This window comes from Lactuca virosa, chromosome 5 (genome assembly GCF_052849685.1).
Source record: "Lactuca virosa cultivar CGN04683 chromosome 5, Lactuca_virosa_CGN04683_v6, whole genome shotgun sequence".
In the NCBI taxonomy this organism is placed as follows: Eukaryota; Viridiplantae; Streptophyta; class Magnoliopsida; order Asterales; family Asteraceae; genus Lactuca; species Lactuca virosa.
In genome coordinates, this window is record NC_136430.1 from 93124210 (window position 1) to 93130209 (window position 6000).

The window sequence follows — 6000 nt, forward strand, 5'->3', positions numbered from 1 at the left end:
TTAAAGCGGGAAACAAAAAACCCAAAAAATTTAATACATTATTTATTTTATTATTTATACTTGTATAAATTATTTATCAAATATTAGAAATATGATAACTTAATACTAATCATATAACTACATAAATTATTATATATTTATTTTTCTATTATTATTTATATTTGAATAATATATATATATATATATATATATATATATATATATATATATATATATATATATATATATATATATATATATATATATGGGCTTGGTGAATATGTGACTTTTATGAATCTAATATTAAATATATAAACATCAAAACTACGTTGTTTTATCTAAAATCAAACAAGACAAGTTAATTTCCCTATTATCTTATTTTTTTTCCCTTTAACGGAGTAGTGTATAGAGGTGAGGGGTAGGGTAGGCTACACCTTGATGGTCTTGTGGGAATAAGGGTGTGTAGTTGGGGTAGGTTAGGGTGAACATATGGGGTATGTTTGTATAAGGGTACGAATTAGATGGGTGTGGGGTTGGTGTGTGTAGAGGGGGTGGTGCACAAAAAGAGATGGCGACGAAGCGATGTGGGGGAGTCGGGTGGATGGGCGGAAAAGTGGAGAGGCAAAAAATAGAAAGATTATCGACTCATGGGAGAACAATGGAAGTAAGAGAACCCTAGCGATTGAAGACGTGTTGGAAGTAAAAGGAATTAGGAAACATTATCAAGAGATATGGGATGTTTACAATTTGTACAAATGATAACTAAATTCGTTGTTTTAAAAAAATGAATTTATTTCGTTTTAAAAAAAATCAAATTTCTGAAATTGAATTGTGACAACCATCAATTTCTGGTCAAGTCAAAGTCAAATAAAGTCAACAAGTCAAACCGGTCAACTCAATTAACCTTGCATATTAGGGTATACATTATGTTACTACTGTACAACTCGCTATTTTAATAAGAAGTTATCACTTGAAAAATCCATATGTTGATAATTCTCAAACCCTAAGCCGGATAAGTGATGAAACTACTTGGTAAAACACTATCCCATACCCCTCGGGGGCGTATAACATTCATAACAAGGCTTAGCGGGGTTTACACACCTTGCGTAGCGAAGCTAAGCATCCAAAAAGGTCTCAAACGAAGTCTCTCTCAAATCTCTCTCACCCTATCTCTCGCTACCTCAAATCTCTCCAAGTATGTGAAATCTCTCCCAAATCTCTCCAAGTATGTGAAATCTCTCCCAAATCTCTCCAAGTATGTGAAATCTCTCCCAAATCTCTCTAAGTATGTGAAATCTCTCCCAAATCTCTTCAAGTATGTGAAATCTCTCCAAGTGTGTGAAATCTCTCCCAAATCTCTCTAAGTATGTGAAATCTCTCCTAAATCTCTCTAAGTATGTGAAATCTCTCCCAAATCTCTCTAAGTATGCGAAATCTCTCCAAGTATGTGAAATCTCTCCCAAATCTCTCTAAGTATGTGAAATCTCTCCCAAATCTCTCTAAGTATGTGAAATCTCTCCAAGTATGTGAAATCTCTCCAAGTGTGTGAAATCTATCCCAAATCTCTCTAAGTATGTGAAATTGTCTAAGTAAGTGAAATCTCTCCCAAATCTCTCTAAGAATGTGAAATCTCTCCAAGTATGTGAAATCTCTCCCAAATCTCTCCAAGTATGTGAAATCTCTCCCAAATCTCTCTAAGTATGTGAAATCTCTCCCAAATCTCTCTAAGTATGTGAAATCTCTCCAAGTATGTGAAATCTCTCCAAGTGTGTGAAATCTCTCCCAAATCTCTCTAAGTATGTGAAATCTCTCCCAAATCTCTCTAAGTATGTGAAATCTCTCCCAAATCTCTCTAAGTATGTGAAATCTCTCCAAGTCTGTGAAATCTCTCCCAAATCTCTCTAAGTATGTGAAATCTCTCCCAAATCTCTCTAAGTATGTGAAATCTCTCCAAGTATGTGAAATCTCTCCCAAATCTCTCCAAGTATGTGAAATCTCTCCCAAATCTCTCTCAAAATCTCTCTCAACTTTTTATAATCACTCGGGGCATCCCGACCCTTGATTTAGTCGAAAACCCCTCGAAAACGGAAGTTTACGCGAAAAACAGCTCTTAAGGAGCCGAACCCTCTTAAGGAGGCGAACCCTCTTAGGAACCGAAACCTCTTAGGAACCGAACCTCGCTTAAGGAACCGAAGCCTCCTGGACCCGAAACCTCTTAGAACCGAACTCCTCTTATAGGACCGAACTCACCTTCGGTTCGGGTTAAGTCCTCTCGGTCCGAAACAAGCACCTTCGGTTCAGTATACCTTCGCTCCCTCTTCCGTGTTCGCCTGCGAGACTGCTCGGACCGAGCCCTCCTCTCGGTTCTAGTCCATCAACCGAACCCTCCCCTCGGTTCTAACCCTCTAAGGACCGAACCTTCGGCCGAACTTCGGAAATTTACCTTTTCTTCCCGGTTTTCGACCCCGACTTCATTTTAAGCCCGTTTTTCGTGATTTTAACGCGAGATTTTCACCCAAACTCGTATTTTAACATAAGAGACCCTAAATATTCATTTTTTTTTTATCATATTTTGGGGGAAATCTTTTTCCAAGAATAAAATCTATTAAGTTAGATTTTGTGATAGAGTGTTGACTTTATCTAGAGTATGACACAAGCAACCCCCCCCCCCAATACCTTCATAGGACAACCCTCAGTCACTATTTCTTCCTACTAAATCAACTATTTGTCATTTGACACCCCTCCTCCAGCTGTAAAGGTTCATCAAAAGCTAAAAAAAATCTCCTCTCTCCTTCCACTTTATTCACTCTTTCACCAAAAGCAAATACACTTTTTTTCTCTCATTTCTCTCCAAGATTTCGAGATTCTCCAGAGGTTTTGAGCTTTTCATCCTCTTTTGGTAAGTAAATTTCATCCCTCACTTGATTATCTTACACCTCTTCACTCAAGTCATGGATTTCTCACACAAATATCATCATATTTGTTGCTAGATCTTCAAATCTTCAAATATCTCCCAAGTGTTCTTGACTTGGAAACCTCTCTTCTTCCACCTTCATCTCAGAGAATAACTCAAGGTGAGTTCATACCCCCACATTCTCATGTTTTCTTCAAGTTTTAGGGGGGAGAATACAAGTTTAAATACTAAAAACTTAACTAAACTCAAACATCAGTTTTCGACAGGAAAGTTTAGTTCCATTCATGGACTGTTTTGACTATCTTAAACTTAATATCTTTCAAAACTGTTTAATATGCAAATAGTTCAGGTTCATACCTTTAAAATGACTACTTGCACATTTCCATACGATTTTTCTACAGTTTATGGTGATTTTTACAAAACTGTCTATCATTTCAGAAACGAATTCGGACCAGTCTGTGAATATGAACATTTTCACACAAGTTAGAGACTTCTAAAATCATAATAAAAATTATGAATAAACTAGACACATTTTCTAAACTTTCAGAGTTTACGGAATTAGTTTTCGACTTCGTATGATTTTTCTATGATGTTTTTAAAACAATGCAGAAAGGTTAAAAACTAGTTACATAGCTTACAATATTAACAACACTTTGTAGTATGTTGAGCAAAGTGCATAACAATAAGTTTCTAAAGGTTGAATGTATTTCTTGTTAGTTTATCATCATAAACAGAAATTAGCCATTCATGATAAGGTTCTTCCATTAATTTCGAACATATATAATAAACTACAATAAGTATAGTTTATGGATTTTACGATAAAAGCATACTACATGAAAAGGGTTTTACTCTCAAATCAAACGAGTTTTTCATATACCACATGATAAACTATAATAGTAATAGTTTGTGGATTTCATATCACTAATTTATTTCATAAAAGGTGATTTCACTTCCACCACGGAAGAGGTTTTCTACTTAAACTATATGTAAACTAGTTAACGTAAGTTGTGAGACAATTCTTCCATCGTACTCTTAGAGTACGGGTTAAAATTCCTGTAAGTTATAACCAGAGTATCTTGTAGGGAGAGCGTGATAATTATGTATAGATTTATATTGGGATTGGCACCCCACACTTCGCTGCTAGCTACAGCCAGACCTGCAGGTCTGCGGGTGACAAGAGTCATAGGATCTTGACGTCTGGAAAACGTTGTTGCAGGTTAATTCTCGTTGTAGTATGGTTATAACGACTCACATAGGGAGTTAACAATCTTTCAAGTTTACAGGTAAAATTCTACTTTGAAAAGGGGTTTTATCTATTTAAAACTTCAAACACGTTATAGGTACAAAACACACACATATTATCGGTCTTGGGATTTAAGACTACATGACTTTTATAAGGAAAATATTGGATTTTCTTTGGAAACACATCACTATTATAAACATTATAAGTACAAAACACACACATATTATCGGTCTTGGGATTTAAGACTACATGACTTTTATAAGGAAAACATTGGATTTTCTTTGGAAACACATCACTATTATAAACATTATAAGTACAAAACACACACATATTCTCAGCCTTGGGATTTAAGGCTACATAACTTTTTATAAGGAAAATAAGGGATTTTTCTTGAAATATACATTATAAAGTATCAGGTTTACACTAAATGGTTTTCATGATATTAAAACTACGTTTCATCTAGAATTGTTAGACTCCAGCTATAAATTGCTAAGTGTACATGTTAGAGTTATATATGAATTCAGTCGCAATCGACTTAGAATTGGTGGACCCGCCTTACTTCCTGTTCCTTGTTTGGTTGTGGACTTAGGGCAGACCCATTATATTCGACGGTTTATTTAACTTAAATTTTATATAACTTATATACACTGGGTAATTAAAGAAGGAATCTACGGGTCTTTCTAGGGTACATTATTGCATAACATAGGAGCTTTCATTTCACACTTAACAAAGAAAATATTGAATTTTCTGGAATCATACTCTATCGCTTTTACAAGGAAAACGGCTTCTTTCTCAAATAAAACTCTTATGAACTCACCAACTTAATTGTTGACACTCTTTCAAAAATACTTGTATTCTCAGGAAATCAACAACTTTTGAGGATGGGACGTTAAATCGTCAAACATTTCATTCTGTCGTCATAGTGTAATTGATTTGAAACATGTAAGCACATACTATGGTGTAACGTTTTCAATTATATTTACGATGGTAGTATTTACTTTGAGCACTATTATACTCGTTGTTGTGATACTATACATGAAGTCCTCCACCCCCGGACGTTTCCGCCATCCTTGGTTTGGGGGTGTGATATGAATAATATGTATAATAAATAATTCTTATTTGAAAACTGTGACATCCCCATTTTCACGGCCAGAAAAGACCGATTTTGTTTATGCTTTATAAAAATCAGAGTATCTCTTTAATAAAAATGTTGCGGAATTTATTCCCAGAAAAACATGATAATACATTATCAAAGCATTTCCGAAGAAAGTGTATTTTATTCATTTTAAAACATTTGGGATGTCATCGTCAATACAGAAACATAAGCATAAACATAACTTACATTCATTTACACTAGTGATCTACATCTCTTTTAAATCTCTCAGTGTAAAGTAGTTTCATATCGACACCTGTGATACAAATAAGCTTGAGTGGGTCAGGTTGGGAAACCTGGTGAGTACATAGGGTTTTCAACCCACAATAATATAATTATGTTTAATCATTAAACAATCTACCCAATTACCCATCCCCATTATCTTCTTTATTTCTTAAGGATCTCCCCTGAGAATCATTTATCATTCACTCATTCAGTCCTAAGGATTGTCCTAAGGAGTAGGCACGAAGTCCATCGTTGCCAATTACACAGCTGTAAATATTATCTATTAAGCACATCTGCCAATATTATCATTTAGGCGCAGCTGCCAGAATTATGACATTCTCTATTAGGCGCAGTTGTCAATATTGTCCTTTGGGCACGGCTGCCAGAGTTATGATGTCCTCTATTAGGCGCAGCTGCCGATACTATCCTTAGAGCGCAGCTGCTAGGATGTTTAGAGTAGATCAAAAACATCTACAGATTGTGGCG